The sequence below is a fragment of the Pinus tabuliformis genome, chromosome J (assembly GCF_031772625.1).
Source record: "Pinus tabuliformis cultivar Carrire ecotype Pingquan chromosome J, CPIR1, whole genome shotgun sequence".
NCBI lineage: Eukaryota > Viridiplantae > Streptophyta > Pinopsida > Pinales > Pinaceae > Pinus > Pinus tabuliformis.
Genome location: NC_142295.1, coordinates 1,183,230,195 through 1,183,250,675, shown reverse-complemented (window position 1 = coordinate 1,183,250,675; position 20,481 = coordinate 1,183,230,195). Strand labels below are relative to the sequence as shown.

Genomic DNA, 20,481 nt, shown 5'->3' with positions numbered 1-20,481 from the left:
CCTAATTATTAGTAATTTGCTTGCTGTAATAAAACTGCAGAAAACAAGGGTTTAGAGGTCAAACCCTAGGCCCAAGGCCTTGAAGATCCCACTGTTGAAAATCAATGAAACTTTGGGATCACTTTGCCGCTTGAAAAATAAGAATTTTGAGACCTTAATCTTGCAAAACCGCCAAGTATTTAGCTTTAAAACTTCAGTTTAGGGTTTCAGGTCAATTTTGGGGCAAAATAGGCCAATAATTGGAGAACAAGGCTAAGGGAAGCAAATTTGCGGGGATAAATGAGCTAGAATGATAGATCAGGTGCTGAAATGGCAAGAGGAGGCCAAAAACCCGAGTCCTGAGTGTATATATATATATATATATATATATATTTATTTATTTTTATTTTTATTTTTTTTTGGACCTGAATTTTGCTGTTAGATCTTCAGTAAATGTCCCTGCAAAATTGTCTAGAGACTAGATCTTACCTTCAAGGGCCTAGATTTAGCTCTTTTCCTATTTGATTCCTTGATCCAACTTGCAAAAATGAAAATAAAAACACCCAAACCCCAAATATGTACAAAATACTAAAAATTCCCAAAACCCAAGTTAGAAAAAATAATTTACAAGTTAAATTTACAAAATTATTCACAAAATCTACAAATATACAAGGGTTTTAAAATTTTTAATTTTTTGAGAAAAATATTTTTATGGAGTTTTTTTTCCTTTGAAGGATGACTAAAAATACTTTAGAAATCCCAATGTATACTACAACCTTAGCGAAGATTTAATCCACCATATAAATATTTGGAATCCAAGCAGCAATGGTTCTTGCCCAAGTTTGTGAATTTGGAGGCCAAGGACTGAAGTACCCGCAAGCACTATGAATTTATCTCAAAATAATTTGTTAGATCACATGGGAAATAAACCACCTAAGATTAGCCCAAACTATCGATAGTATGTTTCTATCTCCATCTAATGATAAAACAAATTTTACCAATATTAAACACAACATAGAGATGTCCGTAGTCAGCTCATATCGCAAATCAATAAGCAAGAACACTTTGAATTGAACCCCAAAGTCTTTATTATGATTGAAAAAATAGTTCCCAGTGGGACAATAGTTACAAAGATGTTTCAGCAGAAATTTTCTAGCCAGAGATCAAGATGACTAGAGACTCAAATGACTCTAATTGATAGATAAATCCTCCACATGGAAAAACAATGGCTAGTTTCTTTAATCTTTGTCAAAATAATCTTGACCGTTGATGAACAATTTCAAAATCTTTTAATCTTGGCCCTTGATTTTTTTATTTTTGAGGAATTTTCGAATTTATCATATAATTCCATTTTAAAGCTCAAAATTAATTATTTAGAGCTAATTTCCTCAAAAATTTGACTGACTTAGTCACCAAAGTCCAAGGGTCCAAATTTTCTTGAAAAATACAATATTCCCTTGGTGGAGGACTTTTAAAAATTGATTCTTTTAAGACCCACGAATTTTTCCATTTGGAGAATTTATTTTCCTAAGACAATTTAACTTGACTTTAATTAATTATTTTTTGGCTTAGGATTTAATTTTATTTTGCCAGAAAAATTAATTAATTTACACATTTGGAGATTAATTAGTTTTCCAACCCTCTAATACATATGATTTTCATTTACAAGACTCAAAGAGGGAATACACATTTGTATTAGACCCTCAAGACACATAACCCATCTACGACTTAATATGATTTAGTAAACCAAGTGATTTGTAATGAAATAATTAAGCCAGATAGCTTAAATTATTCCCAAACCACTTTTACATCAGACTTGACTAAACACTAGGACTCACCTAGTAATTCGATAATAAATTTTACCCTAGCTTTGGGGGTTTAAGCTGGAGGGAGTTTTTTTTTAATTTAATTTTATTATTATTATTTTTTTGATTAACCGTGTCAAAAAACACAGGTAATTAGTGAGGTTAAAAAACCTCCTAGGATGGAATTCGTCATCAAATTATAGGCTTACCTAAGTTGTTACATAGACTCAAGGTTTTACTAAGATCATTTACAATATATAACTTGCAGAATGGGATGACCATGACACACAGACTGCTGATATGTGATCCGATCCTTGTTGAAAAAGTTGGCACTTCCGTTTCCTTGGAACTTTGATAATTTGAGTGCAACATTTGGCTCCATATGGGGACACGTTGCTTCCAAGAAGTAACGTGAGAATCCCAGAATCCTGCATCCAAGGAAACAAAAGTCCATCAAATAGATATCCATTCAACATCGAAATCATCATGCATATATAGAAAATATCACTGGAATAGAAAATCTACTCTAATAAATTGGAATATAAAAGACATAATATAAATGCGTGAAATAAACTATCTAACGACATGAAATAAAAAGGGAACAGGGTTAGAGATACTATACAAAACGATGCCCATGGCATCAGATGTCTTCTATTGATTTGGGGTAGCATCGAATGTGCTCTAGCCACAAAAATCGGTGGAGAGGCTAAGGCACATGAGATCTCCAATACCCAGAAAGGGTTTGGGTAGATTCTAAACAGTTTGGGAGATATTAAAATAATTAATATTTTTAATGGAGTCCCTAAGTCTAAACTTAGGGAAATTAAAATATTAATGTGAATTAATATAAAACTGTGTTAGAATGGTCCAAAAGTCATGGATCAAGCCAGATCTAATCTTAGCCGTTGATTAGGGACTTAATCTTGGCTGTTGATTTGTCAACGAGAAAAGTATAAGAAGAGGCTTGAGGGTCACTTGGAGAACACACCAAGAGATCAAGATTTCGACTTTCTGGGGCTGGGTTTGCTGAGAAAGTTGAGAGAGTGATCAAAGTTGCAGCTAAGGGGCAGTGAATATAGAAGCAGAGAGGCAGAGATAGCACCGAGAGGATCAACGCAGTAGCCGGAGAGAGGGACGCAGAACCAGCGAAGGGTTCACGTAGAGGTAGCCAAGGCTCACACAGAGGCAACCAGGAGCTGCACAGTGCCTCAGAGGGCCAGCGTGGGTGACGCAAAGGGCCAAAGGGCTGACACACTGCCTACAGAGGCTGACGCAGGCCAAGCCAGAGTGACGCTGGGCTAACGTTGGGCCAGAGAGAGGCTGACGCTGGGGGTTTCGTGGGGCAGATTAGAGCTGTGAAGCTGCCAGAGTGTTTATCTGGGATTTCAGCCGTAATATCTGCTTCCGAGTAGAGAGGTGCTACTGCCGAGGTTTTTCTCTGTTGGGTGAGCCAGATTTGACACGCAGATTGTATTCTGAAACCGCTTAATAAATCAAACCCTCAGATAGCTGCACCAGTTTTCTCGCATCAGGTTTTTCCGGGGATATTAGTCCAAAAACAACGGTGTCACTTGTGTGCTTGTTTCTATTTCCTTCAGTTGATGATCTGTAATGTGTTGAGCATGCATTTGTATTTATTTCCAGTATTTACATGGTAAATAACTTGTTAATTAACAGAACAAGGGTTTCAAACGTGTTAGACTTAGAAATTCCAACATCTTCAACATAGTGCACACTGATCATCAGTCGACTTTTCGGCAAGTTTGTGGGTTGCTTCTCGGATGTGCCACGTTGAATTCTGACAATGCTAGGACTTTGCCTTAGCTGAATATCAAGCTACTCTCGAGCATTGGATGCACCAAACTTCTTACTTCTTTTCTTTTGCCTTTTACGCTTGCTCTTGGTAGGATGCACTGTTGCTGTTGACACGATCGACATGCAACTTTCTATCTGATTTAGATACGTTCATGTGGAAAATTTGGAATGCCACTGATTTTTGTGACTTGCTCTTCCTTATTTTCATGACCCTGTTCTGTCAAAGTTGCTGGATTGGCGTTGCAATCATCGATCTTATTTCCTTCAATTTCCTTCCTGCCCGGATAATCTTCGTTTAACCATTTCTCAATGGAATCAATGACTTCTTCATAAGATGAAGGCTACTTGGGCGGGCTGGTAGGTTCTTGTACTGGATCCTTTGGTCTTGGCTCGAGCCGTGAATTTTCCAACATTTGTAGCTTACTTTGAAGATTGACTTGCTCAGTTCTTATGGCATTCCTTTCATCTGCATGTATTGATTTCATAATTTTCATTTGTTTTATGTGATCAACCTTCATGTCATTAATCAATCTCTACAACCTATCCTCAATGGCATGGATTTCCTTAGCATGATTTTCCTTCATGTTGGTCAAATGGTCTTGCATGGTGGTCATATGATTAGAATGATTAGTTTCTATGATTTTCATCTCCTTAGCATGCTTTTTTTCTCTAGCTAATAACTTGTTTTGAAGATATATTTGATTAGCTTCCATGTCCTTTATCATTCTATTATGATCTTCTTGAATAGAATTCATTTCTTTCTTAAGATTTGCTTTTATGGAACTTAGCTCCTCAACATGTTCCTCTTCTATGGTATCCACCATGTTCTGAAAGTTGATCCTTTGATTATATTGAGCAACTTCCATTGCCTGTAACCTGTTTCCCATGGAAGTCATTTCTCTGGCGTGATCTGCTATTAGTTTTGCTTGACTAGACTGCATGTCTTTGATCATTTGAGTTAATTCCTTAACAAGACGCTTATCATTTTCCTTTTCATTGTCAAAATGATTAATCTGGTTACTGGTCCTTGCCTCTGTACTATCGAAAATTCTTCTTGTGATGGCACAAGTGGATTCATCATGACAGTGATTACAATATCTACAATATGGCACATCCTCTTGATCACTAACATGGTGTAATTGATTCTCTTGCATCTTCTTTATGAGATTTTGCATATCAACAAATTGATTATCCTCCTTAACTTGTATTCTTTTAACGATCTCTATTAATTCTTTAACCCCGTATTCCTCTTCTGGAAGGTCATGAGGATAACCTTGAGTGTTAGTACAACGAAAAGGGATGGACAAGTCATCCATGATGACTTGCTTAAGGGGAAAGGGAAGCTAATGGATGTCAGAGAGAGAGATCCGTGTTCAAGAAAATCAAGAGATCCACAAGAAGCGAGCCTCTAGCAGAAATTCTTGCAAAAAATGAAAGAAGTGGAGTCACCACTTGAACATGAATCTGTCTCCAAAATCCAGAAGGCAAAAAATCGAAAAGTTAGTCAGGGAAAAAGCAGGTGGATATCAAGGAAGACTTCCTGTTTGAGAAAAATGAATGCTTACTAGAATGTAATTTGTTTAACCGAGCTCTGAGAGCAGGGTTAAGCAAGCTACCAGGATTCTTTCTAATGTAAGCCTTTGTGAATGGATGAAACAGTGGAGTCACCACCCAAACAGGAAACTGACCCAAATGTCCAGGTGCTAAAGTGCAAATAGAGGAGTGAATAAGGCGATAAGGAGATTAGTGAATGCAGTGTCAAGAAGATGAAAATGGATCAGAGGATTACGAAGATTAATGAGAATGTCGTCAACACCAAGGTCCAATAAATTGGTCCCCGACAATGACGCCAAAAATGTTGTGGCGTTGGCGGGACAAATGAAGGATGAAAGATCACAAGATGATAGAATGTCGTAAACCCCGACAACGAGCAAACTCGTCCTTAGCAATGGCACCAAAAAATGTTGTCGCTCAGATTATACAAGCACCGCGACAACGCTCAGGACAGGAGCTATCACTCTGTTCCCCGTCCACTCCGTTCTAGCTGTCTCCCAACAACAGGCTGATGGGGGTAGTCCCTATGGAATAAAGTGAAGGAAAGCAAGTTGAGAATCAACTTACTTGGGAGACACGGATGAGTGCCTAGTCACTTGGTTGAAATAAAACAAGATTATTGATTAAATTAGATTTTCTATTATAAGACCTGTGCCTTAATGGAGTCACAAATTTTTGCTTATGAATTGGAACCAAATGACTGGATGGACACTCACTGCTTGAATGATTGATTAACCTATATGATATACAAGTCCTAGGACCTATGTGAGATGCAATGATCTTGGTAAATTTTAGTTAAATGCCTAGTCTAAGTGTAACCTTCCTTTAACTATTTTGAAGCTGGGCTCCAAGGTAGGTTGTGGGAAGGAGGCTAACAGGAAGCAGGCTAGGGCCTGATTAACGATACCTTCTGTTAGGCTTCTATCACCCGATGCCTCTGGCACTGTAGAGACTGTGGCTCTGACGACTGCAAGGTCACCGTGTTAACCACCGAAGAGTTGCCGAGGCCCCTCAAGCTAGATAAGAAGGGTTGTCTTATATCTCTATCAACCTAGCTTATGCTAGGAGGTAAATTATTAATGCAAATCTAGATCTAGTATGCTTATGCAAGAGATTATGAGTGAGATTTATCTTGAGTTAAATTTTTTAAAAGTTGTTTAAGTACTTAATGAGTACTTAACAATAGCGAATTGCAATCTTAGACAAGATAAAATGTTTAGAGATACAAGTGTAAATTTCAACAATATTCCACAAGATACCAAGTAACCCAAGATGCCAAAATAGTCAATCAAGATGCTGATCACAAATTTATACTAGCGATACTACTTCAAAAAATTAAGATCTTATCAATGTTGTAACAACAGTGCATAAACCACTTAAAGTGTTATTAGAACCGGACATGAATCGGTGGAACCGACCGGTCTGACCATTTTTGGCCCAAAACCGGTCCGAATCGGACCTCCGAAGCAGAATCCAGTTTTGTAATGGAATCGGCCGATTCGGTACTGAATTGACCTATTTCACCGAATCGGCCGGTTCAGGACCGGTTCCATGTACCTATGCAGACCAACATAAAAATTTGCCTTTTTTAATTTTTTAAATTTTTCAGTTGTTTGGTCCACTTCTAATTCTCCCCTAGGCTAGCCTAACATTCAAGCCTATGGCCCTCAGTCTAATGATCAAGCCTATGGCCCTCAGTCTAATGATCAAGCCTATGGTCCTAGTATTGCTATGCAATTCATGGTAATGTTAAATTCTTAAGTAAAAGTGACATTCTCCTTTATCTTTCATTTTCATCATTTTACTTAAATTTTTAATATTACCATGAAATGACTCAAGATGTTTGAGAGCGGTTCCAACTTCATTGGATTTCATATGGAGAAAGTAGAATTTTAGATTTCACTCAAAATCCAGCAGACTTAACAATTTTTCAGGGTTTCAGGATTGGGTGGATTGCAACGTTTCAATTGGCTTTTGTCATGTACAAGGGTATGGAACTAATATTTAATAAAGAGAACCAAGCTCTCTATGTACTTTAATGTTAGTGACATTGGTCGTCAAACTCATCTATCACGACTCTACTAAAAATGTACCCATCATTCAAACAAAATCTTGACATGACATGCTACGTTTTCTTCTATCTTATTTTAATGCCTAAATGGCTATATGGATGACAAAGACCCCAATATAGGCAATGATTTTGATAATATTTAGGTGTTTGTTGTAAAATGATTTTTTTTGGATGCTAGAGGCCATATATAGCTTATTTGTTGATGTACTTTCGGTACAGAGATGGATGGCAACTCAATGCTATTTTGGTTATGTGCACCCTTACATGCTATGTAATTGAGAACTTTTGCATATTTGTGTATAAATGGTTTGGATTCATATGGATGCACATGAATATATATGTTTTTCTTGAAAATCTGAATATTTTGTGTGTTTTTGGTAAAATCAATTTTTTTTGTTTTGTTTTCGTTTTCATTGTTTTACTAGTTTCGACCGGTTCCTGGTCCACAAGGTTTTTCGGTTCGATCACTAGTTTGGTTCTGATAACATTGCTTCAAATGATGAACCTTGCCCAACACATAAAACACTGAAATTCCAATGACCAACAAATGTACTTCAACCTGCTTAGATCACTTTAATATGATGTATTCAGTGAAATTTCAGATATGATTTCTTGATTTACGTAAGTAAAGACAGATAACCAAGATAAAACTACCAAAAGTAGATGGCCTCTATGCCCAAAAATAGTAAAATGCACCAGAACTTGAAAATTTCGATTTTAGGGCTTTTAGAGAGTTTGACTCAACAATTTTCAAAACAAATATGTTTGTTACAACAGTGAGTTAACCGTAGATCAACAAATTAATCAAACCAAAAGTAGATGTTTAATAATTCCAAAATTAATCTTTTTTTGCCAAACTTGAAAAATTAATTTTTGGAGTTATTTAGAGGATGTGATTTAAAAATTTCAGAATTGATATGTTATTACAACAGTGATAGATCAACAACCCAACAATGCTTAAGACAAGTCCTAATATTTACAAAAATAGTAAAATTTTCCGGAAATTGAAAAATTTCAATTCTTGCCCCTTATTAAGTATCTGATTTAGAAATTTCAGAACTGGAGAAAATTTCAGTTATGCAGAAAAATCCAACAAACTTAAATGTTAGATCTAGGCCAAAACTCTAATACCTAAGAGGCCAAAATTTGTGAAAATGAAGATTTTGCAATTTTAAATAATCTTGACCATTTAGTTTGTGATTTTTGTGAAAATTCTATCTATTGCAGCTACTGGAGTTTATTCTTCTAACGTAGAAATTAATTCCGCAGTTTATTTATTACGACAAATAACAAATAAAATCTCAGCTGCAATTTTCACCATACAAAAACTGCAGATAATAAAATACTGGAAATTGAGAAATCCTAGCACACACACATAATAAAATTGACAGTTATTTTTGGACAATTGTTCCTGGAAAAACCCAACTTGGGAAAACCGATGCAGTAGATGAGGGTTTTATTATTGATGTTCAACAACAAATTTGAGTACAATAATTTAGATGCTCAACTGACAATCTAATCCGAAGAAAACATTGGCAAAAATATTGTAAGAATTTTCTCTCACCCCACAACTATTTTCTTCCTCCGAAATAGCTTCTCCAACCTCTGCGTGAGAGGCTTGCGTCAACCTTTGCGCAGTCCCTACTCTGGCCCTCTGAAGATTTCGACCTTCCATCCTTCAACTCTTCTTGGAACTGAAAACTTTCTCCCTAAATGCTGCTGCTCTCCTGCTCGACTTGCTACTCACCCTCTGGCTCTATCTTCTCTGTTGAGCTGCTACTACTAAGAAAATTGAACTGCCTGGGCAACTGAGTATCTGCATTGGATGATTTCCATCAGGACCATCACCACATCGACTTTCTTTTATAATCCATTGTTGGAGCACCAACGACCAAGACTAAAAATTAATCAATGGTTAGGATCATTTTTGGGTCGATCTGTGTGAGTTTCTAGATGATTCATGCCATATCTCAATTAATACTGATTAATTAACCATATTCCCTAAGTTTAGACATAGGAAATATTAAACAAAATGGTTAATAATCTAATTGAGACATTTTTTAGGCAAAATTTTCAGAAACGATTTCTGGGTTTTGGAGATCTCATGTATTTTAGCCTATTCACAAAATTTCGTGGTTAAAACACATCCGATGCTACAAAAACTAACACTCCCTCTTAGTGAGGAATGTGTTCTAGTGTTGCTGCCCTCTGTAGCAACACCTTGTCTCTGCATCATCTCCTCTCACATTGCTGATGTTTGGTTGCTACTACCCACCAACCACTGCGCGACTCTGATATACGTTGCATCTGTGTTACTGCTGACCTTGCTGAACCGCTGCCAACACTGCATTTGCACTGCAACTCCCTCTCCATCTGCTGTCGCTGCAACTACAACATCCAAAATAGCTTGTCCTTGCTACTAAAATGGGTTCTCCACCATACCCATCTGTTATCTGAAATAGACGAATTTAGCTCTCCCTAAAGCTTTCGTGAGTATATCTGCAACCTGCTCTTCTGTGAGAACATACTGTAGCTGGAATGCTCCTCGCTGTACACAATCTCTGATGAAGTGACATTGAATATCAATGTGCTTTGACCTGTCATGAAACAATGGATTCTTAGAGAGCTTTATGCAACTTTGATTATCACAATAGACACTGGTCGCCTCCATCCTCTGCCTGAACAAGCTTACTAGCAACTTCCGAAGCCATATAGCTTCGCACGTAGTTGTGCTAGTTGCCATATACTTTGCTTCTGCAGAGCTCAGTGCTACTGACTTCTGCTTCCTGCTACACCAAGAAACCATCCCTGATCCAACACTGAAGTAGTACTCGGAGGTACTTTTCCTGTCCACTGAATTGCCTGCCCAATTTGCATTTGTGTACCCGCATCCTCTCGAGTATATTTCAACCCATACTCGACTATGCCTCGAATGTATCTCAGAATATGCCTTGCTGTTGCCCAATGTACCCTTTTCGGTTTCACCATGAACTGACTAAGGGTATTGACTGCGAAGCAAATGTCTGGCCTAGTGTTGACCAAATACATGAGAGACCCAATGAGCTATCTATACAAGGTGGGGTCGACATCCTTGTCATTTGATGCATCTGTCTTCTTCCAATTGGTAATCATGGGTGTAGACATGGGTCTACAATCCTGCATTCTGAACCTCTTCAGAATATTTGTAGCGTATCTTCCTTGCCCAAGGAAGATCTCCCCATTCTTCTGCCACACCTCTAATCCTAGGAAATAATGCATCAACCTCGAATCCTTCATGTCAAATTCTACTGCCAGGTTTCTCTTGCAGTCCTCTATGAGTCCTGATGATCCTGTTAAGAATATATCATCCACATACAAAACTAGAATGAGAGGCTCACCCTCCACCATCAAATAGTAAAGGTTGGGATTTACGTCACTCTTGACGAACCCCATCTGCTGTAAGTAGGTGTCAATTCTACTATACCATGCCCTGGGAGCCTGCTTGAACCCATATAGAGCTTTCTTCAATTTTCATACATGGGTGCACCTCTCTTGAGTCTCAAAGCCCTTTGGTTGTTCTATGTACACTTCCTCTGCTATCACTCTGTTCAAAAACACTGTCTTGACATCCATCTAGTGGATTTGCCATCCCATCTGAGCTGCTAGACATATAACTGACCTGATAGAAGTGTATCTAGCAATTGGGGCAAAGGTTTCCTCATAATCTATCTCTTCCTTTTGTGCACACCCCTTTGCCACGAACTTAGCCTTGTACTTTTCCACATTGTCTTATAGATCCACCTTGAACCTACAACTGATTTGTCTTCTGGCCTGGGCAATACCTCCCAAACATCATTCTTCATGATAGAGCTATACTCTTCTACCATGGCATCTATCCACAACTGATGCTGTGCGGCCTCCTGAAAGCTGGAAGGTTCTGTAACGTGTGCTACCAATGCTTGGTATCTATCAGGCTATCGACGCTGTCTCTTGCTCATCCTAGGAGTCCCAACAAACTCCTCTGCATCTCTTAATGTCTGACGAACCTCTTTGTTGGCTCGACCACTAGTCGTGGGAAGTTCTGCCGGCTCTTCCTCACCCCATCTCTGCTGCTCCATCTCTTGAGAACTCTCCAGATTTCTTGCTCCCGAGGAAATATTGTTACTGGTCACAGTACCTGACCCTTGTGACTGTCCTCGTGCTTGTCCCATTGGTTGCTCCTGTGGCTGCCCCTGTTGTGGGACTAAAGGAGCTTCTGTTGACTGATTGTGATCATTGACAGGAGGCATCTCTCGAGACCTCCTGAAAGCTCGGTCCTCCATGAACTTTACGTCTCGTCTTTCTACTCTTTTCCTACTGCTAGAAATGTCGATTTTGAATGCTTTTGAGGTTTCATTGTACCTAACGAAAAAACCCCTTCTTTGTAGTTTGATCAAGTTTGGTCCTTTTATCATCTGGCACGTGACAATAAACAATGCTGCCAAAATTTTTGAGGTGGATAACTTCAGGCTTCTTCCCAGTGAAGACTCCTGGTGTTTTCTTTCCCAATGCTCTATGAGGGTCATGTTCTAAATATACACTACCGTGTTACATGCTTTTGCCCACAGAAATTTGGGTAGATCCTGGTCATATAACATGGCATTTGCAGCTCCAAAAATGGTTCTGCTTTTCCGCTTCGCTACACCAGTCTGCTGTGGATTATATGGAGCTGTTCATTCTCTCTTGATGCATTTCTTCGCACATAAATCTTTGAAGTCTTTATCAATAGACTCTCCACCATTATCTGAGTGAAGTACCTTGATCTTCTTCCTTGTCGCATTCTCCACGAGTGCTTTAAACTCTCTAAAACGATCGAAGACCTCATCCTTGGTCTTCAAGAAGTAGATCTAGGTTTTTCTGGAATGATCATCAATAAAGGTGATGAAATACTCGGCATCGCTGAGAGCTTTAGTGGACTTCGGGCCACAAATATTGGAGTGTACAAGTCATAACACGCTATCGACTCTGTTGTCACTCCTTGGAAATGTCGCCTTAGCATACTTCCCAAGTGCGCACCCTCTGTACACATCATCGTGTTCAGTCCCTAGTTCAGGAACCCCTGTTGCGGTTTCCTTGAGCATTCTAAGCGCTCCATGATGTAGATGTCCCATTCTTCTGTGCCATAATTCATTTAGCTCCTTCCCACTGCTACTGTTATTGCCTATTAGTGCCATTGGAGAATCGATTTGTAATCGGTACAACTTGTTACTTCGAACTCCAATCGGTCTTACTTTCTTCCAGCTCGGGTGCTTGCAATACACTTTCTTCCCTTCAAAGAGAACATCATACCCTTTATCCTATAACCGGGATACTGAAATCAGGTTCATACCCAATCCTGGTACATGCAGTACATCTGAAGCACTGGTGTTTGCTCCTAACTCCCCCTGAAAATCTATGGTACCTTTTCCTGTTGTAGTACATTTCGTTCTGTTTCCCATAGTAATCTGGAAATCCATCTGCTCCTCTTTGTAGCTAGAGAAATATTCTCTAACCCCTGTCATGTGAGCTGAAGCTCCACTGTCTATGTACCAGACTCCCTGTGAAGCTGATCCTGCTAAGCAAGCAAATTCGTCTTCCAATCTAGAAGACAAATCTGAAGTCTCCTGAATGTTACTTTTGTCCATGGCTAAACTGGAACAAATTTAGTGTGCTATTTCTCTTTTCCTCCCGACGTGAATTCTGCAACCTGCAACAAAACTTTTCTGCATCCAACCAGTGTTTTGCTCAGCGGAAAAACTGAGCTGCAACTACTCCCTCTGACTGCTGGAATCACTAACTGGGCAATTCGATTTTCCTGCCTCCTTTCAACTGAAGAAATCAAATTGCTGCCCTAGCAACTCGAGCTGTCTGAACCGGGTTTTGCGTAGTCTCTCTGGAAATTTCAATCTGCTACTCCCTCTGAACTGCGAAATTCATTTTTTTGCTTCTGAGCTTCCTGGCTGATCAATTATGCTCTGATACCATGTGAAAATTCTATCTATTGCAACTACTGGAGATTATTCTTCTAACTTAGAAATTAATTCTGCAGTTTATTTACTACGGCAAATAATGAATAAAATCACAACTGCAATTTTCACCATACAAATACTGCGGATAATAAAATACTGGAAATTGAGAAATTCTAGCACACACACATACTAAAATTGACACAGTGATTTTTGGACAATTGTCCTCAGAAAAACCTAACTTGGGAAAATCGTTGCAGTAGATGAGGGTTTTATTATTGATGTTCAGCAGCAAATTTGAGTACAATAATTTAGATGCTCAGCTGACAATCTAATCTGAAGAAAACACTAGCAAAAATATTGTGAGAATTTTCTCACCCCACAACTATTTTTTTGCTTCAGAAATAACTTCTCTAACCTTTGTGTGAGAGGTTTGTGTCAACCTCTACGTAGTCCCTACGCTGGCCCTTTGAAGATTTCGACCTTCCTTTCTTTGACTCTTCCGGGAACTGAAAGCTTTCTCCTGGAACGCTGCTGCTCTCCTGCTCCAGATGCTACTCACCCTCTGATGCTTTCTTCTCTGTTGAGCCTCTGCTACTAAGAAAATCGAATTGCTTGGGCAACTGAGTATCTACACTGGATGATCTTCATCACCACATCGATTTTATTTTATAATCCACTATTGGCGCGCCAACGACCAAGATTAAAACTTAATCAATGGCTAGGATCATTTTTGGGTCGATCCGTGTGAGTTTCTAGATGATTCACGCCTTATCTCAATTAACACTGATTAGTTAACATATTCCCTAAGTTTAGACTTGAGAAATATTTAAAAAATTGATTAATAATCTATTTGAGACACTTCTAGGCAAAATTTTTAGAAACGATTTATGGGTTTTGGAGATCTCATGTATTCTAACCTATCCACAAAATTTCGTGGCTAGAACACATTCGATGCTACAAAAACTAACAAATTTAGGGCCTAATTATTAGTAATTTGATTGCTGTAATAAAATTGCAGAAAATAAGGGTTTAAAGGGCAAACCCTAGGCCCAAGGCCTTGAAGATCCCCCGTTGAAAATCGATGAAACTTTGGGATCACTTTGCTGCTTGAAAAATAAGAATTTTGAGACCTTAATCCTGCAAAACTGCCAAGTATTTAGCTTTAAAACTTCAGTTTAGGGTTTTAGGTCAATTTTGGGGCAAAAGAGGCCAATAATTAGAGAACAAGGCTAAAGGAAGCAAATTTGTGGAGATAAATGGGCTAAGATGATAGATTAGGGGATGAAATGGCAAGAGGAGGCCAAAAACTGAAAACTTGTGTCCCAATTTTTTTTTTTTAATTGCCTGGATCTGAATTCTGTTGTCAAATCTTCAGTAAATGTCCCTGCAAAATTGTCTAGGGCCTAGATCTTACCCTCAAGGGCCTAGATCTAGCTCTTTTCTCACTTGATTCCTTGATCCAACCTGCAAAATTGATAATAAAAACAACCAAACTCCAAATATATACAAAATACTAAAAATTCTCAAAATCCAAGTTAGAAAAAGGAATTTACAAGTTAAATCTACAAAATTATTCACAAGATCTACAAATATACAAGGGTTTTAAAAATTTCAATTTTTTTTCAGAAAAATATTTTTAAGGAGTTTTTTCCTGTGAGGAATGACTAAAAATACTTTAGAAACCCCAATGTATACTATAGCCTTAGCGAAGATTTAATCCACCATATAAATATTTGGAATCCAAGCAACAATGGTTCTTGCCCAAGTTTGTGAACTTGGAGGCCAAGGACTGAAGTACTTGCAAACACTATGAATTTATCTCAAAATAATTTGTTAGATCACATAGGGAATTAAACTACCTAAGATTAGCCCAAACTATCAATAGTATGGTTCTATCTCCATCTAATGAAAAAAAAAATCTTACCAATATTCAACACAACATAGAGATGCCCGTATTCAACACATACCACAAATCAATAAGCAAGAACACCTTGAATTGCACTCCAAAGTCTTTATTATGATTGAAACAATAGTTCCTAGCGGGACAATAGTTACAAAGTTGCTTTAGCAGAAATTTTCTAGCTAAAGATCAAGATGACTAGAGACTCAAATGACTCTCTAATTTATAGATAAATCCTCCAAATGGAAAAATAACGGCTAGTTTCTTTGATCCTTGTCAAAATAATCTTGGCTGTTGATAAACACTTAAAGATCTTTTAATCTTGGCCCTTGATTTTTTTTTTTTTGAGAAATTTTCGAATTTATCATTTAATCCCATTTTAATTAGCTAAAAATTAATTATTTAAAGCTAATGTCTTAAAAAATTTGACTTTGACTTAACCACCAAGGTCCAAGGGTCCAAATTTTCTTGAAAAAGACAATATTCCCTTGGTGGATGATCTTTAAAAATTGATTCCTTTAAGATCCACGAATTTTTCCATTTGAAGAATTTATTTCCCTAAGACAATTTAACTTGACTTTAATTAATTAATTTTCTGGCTTAGGATTTAATTTAATTTTGCTAGAAAAATTAATTAATTTACACATGAGGGGATTATTTATTTTTCCAATGCTTTAATACATATGATTTTTCATTTACAAGACTCAAAGAGGGAATACACATTTGTTTTTGACCCTCAAGACACATAACCCATCTAACCCATCTGCGACTCAATATGATCTAGTAAACCAAGTGATTTGTAAAAAAATAATTAAGCCAATTAGCTTAAATTATTCCCAAACCATTTTTAAATCAGACTCGACTAAAACATTAGGGCTGACCTGATAATTCAACAATAAATTTCACCTTAACTTTTGGGTTTAGCCTAGCGGGAAAAAACTCTTCTGATTAGCTGTGTCAAAAAACACAGGTAATCAGTGAGGTTAAAAAACCTCCTAGGATGGAATTCACCATCAAATTATAGGCTTACCCGGGTTGTTACATAGACTCAAGGTTTTACTAAGATCATTTACAATATATGACTTGCAGAATGGGATGACCATGACACATAGACTGCTGATATGTGATCCAATTTTTGTTGAAAAAGTTGGCACATCTGTTTCCTTGGAACTTTGAGAATTTGAGTGCAACACTTCCCAACACACGGGTCCTCAAAATCATCCTTTTCATCATGTGGACCCAAGGAGGACTCGTCTTCCTACGCATTATTTAGATTCTCAATGTCTTGATGACGCTCGATGAAGGCTTCCTCTTGGATGCTTAATGTAGGGTGTACTTGAAAATGTCTAAGAATGCCATCAACGATCTCATCAATAGATGAGATGCTCTTAGGTTCATGATCATGCAACCATGAGTTATGACCATCGAGAGATCCCATGAATAATAACATAAGGACATCTTGGTGAACAACCTTCTCTCTTGAAGCATGTGCATTAAACCTTTATACGTGGTCAAGTGTGGAGAGTGGATCACTATCACACACGTGCGCCCCACGTACCATCCTTCCCGCAACATGATTAGGATGCCCAGGGATGCTGGCAATGTCCAAAGCGGGAAATTTATCAAAGAAAGACAACCTATTTAAGATATATATGAAAAATATGTGGGAATCGCCAGGGTGAATTTAAAGATGCCTAGCAAAATGCTTGCTTCACCCTACAAGCATCAACCTTAAAGTTCAATGAAGAACAAGGGCTTTATTCTTCCAATGGAGTCACCAATAATGTTATGTCAATATGTCGTATGGGGAACAAAACACACGTTTCGTGGCCTTGGCAACGACGCCAAAATGTTACCGCTCAAACTTGCAGGGGTCTTAGGAGGGAATCCTAAAGGGACAATTGCTAGGTCAATGGCAACAATGGAGCAATAGCCCACTGTCACTTCAGCTAAAGCTCCCTACTCTTTATGGACTTTCACCAATGGGAGGAGACCTGGTATGATAAGGATAACAAAGATGAATAGATCAAAAATAGGATGAAGGGTGATCCTAGAAGCCTATTCACAAGAGAGCCTCAAGATTGTGGCTTGCTTGTCTTGGAAGACAAGATGGAAGGCTCTTTAGGAAGGGCTTGGGGAGAATTTCAAGGGTTAGGTTTTGAGTATGTGTCTTATAAAGGAGATCCCTAAGCCCTAGAATTCTTGTGGAAACTTGGGTTCCAGGTGATCTTTGAAGAATTAACCTTGATAGTGTGTGGGATCGCATGGGACCAAATGGACTCGAGCTTAGGTCAAGAGGATAGGATTTAGCAACCAATGATATACTTGACCTAATTAGGGAGGGGAAAGGGATCAAGGAATGAATTTTCAATGAAAGGCAATGCAAGGATCCCAGTGAGGTTTATAGCCTAAGAGAAACCAAGGGCAATGATTGGTCTTCGAGCTAGGGCTTGCGATATCTCAAGATCCCACCATCAGGATCTCATGAAATTTGGAGGGCTTCTTGAGGACATACTTTGTGGACCAAAAATTGAAGTATTTGGATCGCTAGATTGTGAGATAATTGATGCCCTAAGTGACCTATGTAGGTCAGGCCTAGAAAAAAGAGGGGAAGGTGAAAGAAATAAGCTTTAAAGTGATTACTAAAGGAGGACCAATGCTTTGTCCTTTGCGAGAGATGGAGTCATGGAATATTTAGAGTTTGGATTGATTTCCACTTGTCGAGGAGGCCTAAAAGACAACTTCGTTGGGCATTAGGGCTTAGTGGAAGTAGCTTCATGGTCATTTATACTTGTTCAACAATATTTTGTAACTTGTCAAGACAAGGATGTCTCCAGGAACATTTATTCTTTCAAACATGGCCCAATCATGATACACCACTATTTAGAGATTTAATTTCCACAATTTCGTTCTAAGAAAAGCAACAAATTAACCCTAGAATAGTGAAAATCCCAATATCATGAATGCAACAAAATAAAGAATCAAAATAGCATTAACATAGTACTTACATGTAAGAAGAATATATCTAATCACCAAGATATGCCAATTAAAGAAGCTCCAAGACAGAAGAATAACCAAACATCGAAATTCATCCATTCATCCAAAAAGTCTCATCATCAAAAGATAGCGAAAATTTCATAAGAAGATATCTAATCCAAGTGATGATACAAAATGAATTCATGTCTCTCCTATTTATACACTTGTTAGGAGTTTGAATTACCTAATTTGAACCTACATTAGCCCATCAATTAAAATAATGTGCAAATAACTATCTATCGATATGTGGAGTCCACTTTAAATCAAATCAATCATGATTGTACAAGTCAAGAATTAATATTTTTATCCTTATTATTATTATTATTATTATTTTGAGAGTATTATTTATAAAATAGTCTAAAGTCATTCACCTTTAATGGATTATTAAAAACGAATTATCTCATGGAATAAGTAAATTAAATTGAGAATCTCTTACTTGGAAAATCGAACCTCTCGCTTGGAATAAAATAGTAACTCCACACTTAACAAAATGTAACTCTCCCTCTTTAATTTAATGTATGGAAAAATTCTAATTCCTCCTCATTAAATGCACTTGTAACTCCTTTATTCAATTCGATTTGTAACTCTCACAAAATATTCTCTCATATCTAAGTGTAACTCTCTCTCTCTCCCTAATTCAAATTGTAACTCTTCAAGACAAATGTACCTCTCTCTCTATTCTTGGGATGCATTACACTTCTCCTTAAGTAACTCCTCCCTCATGGAATTCAATTCTCCTATTATTGGCTCAAGGAATGAATTCTTTTTGTAACGCCTCTCCCTTCTCATCTATTTCAGCGAGTGCAAGTGAGAGTTGAAAGTAGCATGTTCATTGTGAAGATGGAGAGTTAGAGTTGAGTGTGTGCAAGAGAAGTGTGAGAGCAAGTGAAAAGTAGAGCAAGGGAAGCGCTGGAGCAAGTGTGAAGGACAAAATCTAATCAAGAGAAGGAGGAGATCTTCAAGCAAAGAACGAGAACATTTCAACTGCAAGTTGATCAGACATTGGTGATTTTATTCATTCTCATTCTCTCTCTCTCTCTGTACTCTGCTGAACAATTGAATAAATCTAATAGAAAAGGAATCATTTGGGTTTTCCCCTTGTGGGTTTTGCCACGGTCATTGGACCTAACTCTCAGTGTCTCATATTTGTGCTTGACTGTCTTCATATGATCCTTAAGTTTATGTTTTATCTATAGTTGCTGTTATAAAAAGTTGTGAAGAAGCAATCTGCATTCTATGTAATTGTAACAACATAGAACATTAGATTTTCTGCAAAGTACATTCAAATTTTTTGCAAAGTACATTCAACTTTTTGTAAAGTACATTCAGTTTTCTGCAATGTACATTCAGATTTTTGCGAAATACATTCAGTTTTCTGCAAAATACATTCAATTTTCTGCAAGTACATTCAGTTTTCTGCATAGAACTTTCAAGTTTCTACATAAAGTTTTCAGATTTTAACATACCATGGGTCTATATAATGGGTTATCAGAATACCATGGGTCTAAACCATGTGTCATCAGAATACCATGGGTCTATGTGTACAAAGCCCCATCACTTAGCTCATACATTCATACAATCACTTTTATGAGTGTTTTCCTCCAACATACCCAACACCAAGGGCATGTGAGAGTACCTCCTGATGTTGCCAAATTTCAACACTTCCTCTTAGCGAGGGAGGTACTTCCATTCCCTAGAAATCTCTCTATTTACTACACTGAACACAGCTTGTAGAAAATTCAGGTGTCCTGTAGCCCCTTCAGTTTTAGTGTATTTTATACATCTTTGTTTAGTTCCCAACCCAATGGTTCATTTGCACATTAAAACATGAATATAAATTGCAACTAAAGCAATTGCTAGGCTACCACTACTTTTGCCTTTCACTTTCAACTGATAAAATAATTAACAAACACACAAATTTAAGACACTTATTTTTGGTCAATCTTAGACCTTAGAAAAATTCCAAAGGGGAAAACTAGTTTGAAGGAAGATTTTATTTTCTTTTTTCAGAGAATTAATTACAACATTAGATACATCACACATGGTACTTATCTCTCCTTGCAGTTGTCTAGGAAATTGTGCCATTGCCTTGAAGTTTGTGCACAATCCAACAATCGTTGCTCCTTGAATTGCGTGCCACTAACAAGGCTTTTCATGTCTCTGTGCAATTTTCTCTACTCAAAAAATTGAGTCTTGCGCTGACCATTCAACGCTTGAAATGCGTGCATAGACTGCCCTCTTCAGCCTCGAAAAATGCACTGTCTGAATGCACTTCTCTCTCGGTTTGCGTGCCACTGACAACACTTTCATAGCCTTGGTTTTCGAGCCTCAGACCTGACTTTTCTCCACAAAAAT

The 20,481-nt window shown here is 37.7% G+C and overlaps 1 protein-coding gene across 5 annotated transcripts in view; it reads left to right on the top strand.

Moving 5' to 3' along the window:
- Positions 1 to 20,481, top strand: part of LOC149231296 (16S rRNA processing protein RimM family) — a 429,419-nt gene that overhangs the window by 12,302 nt on the left and 396,636 nt on the right. The gene's annotated exons all lie outside the window — the stretch shown is intronic.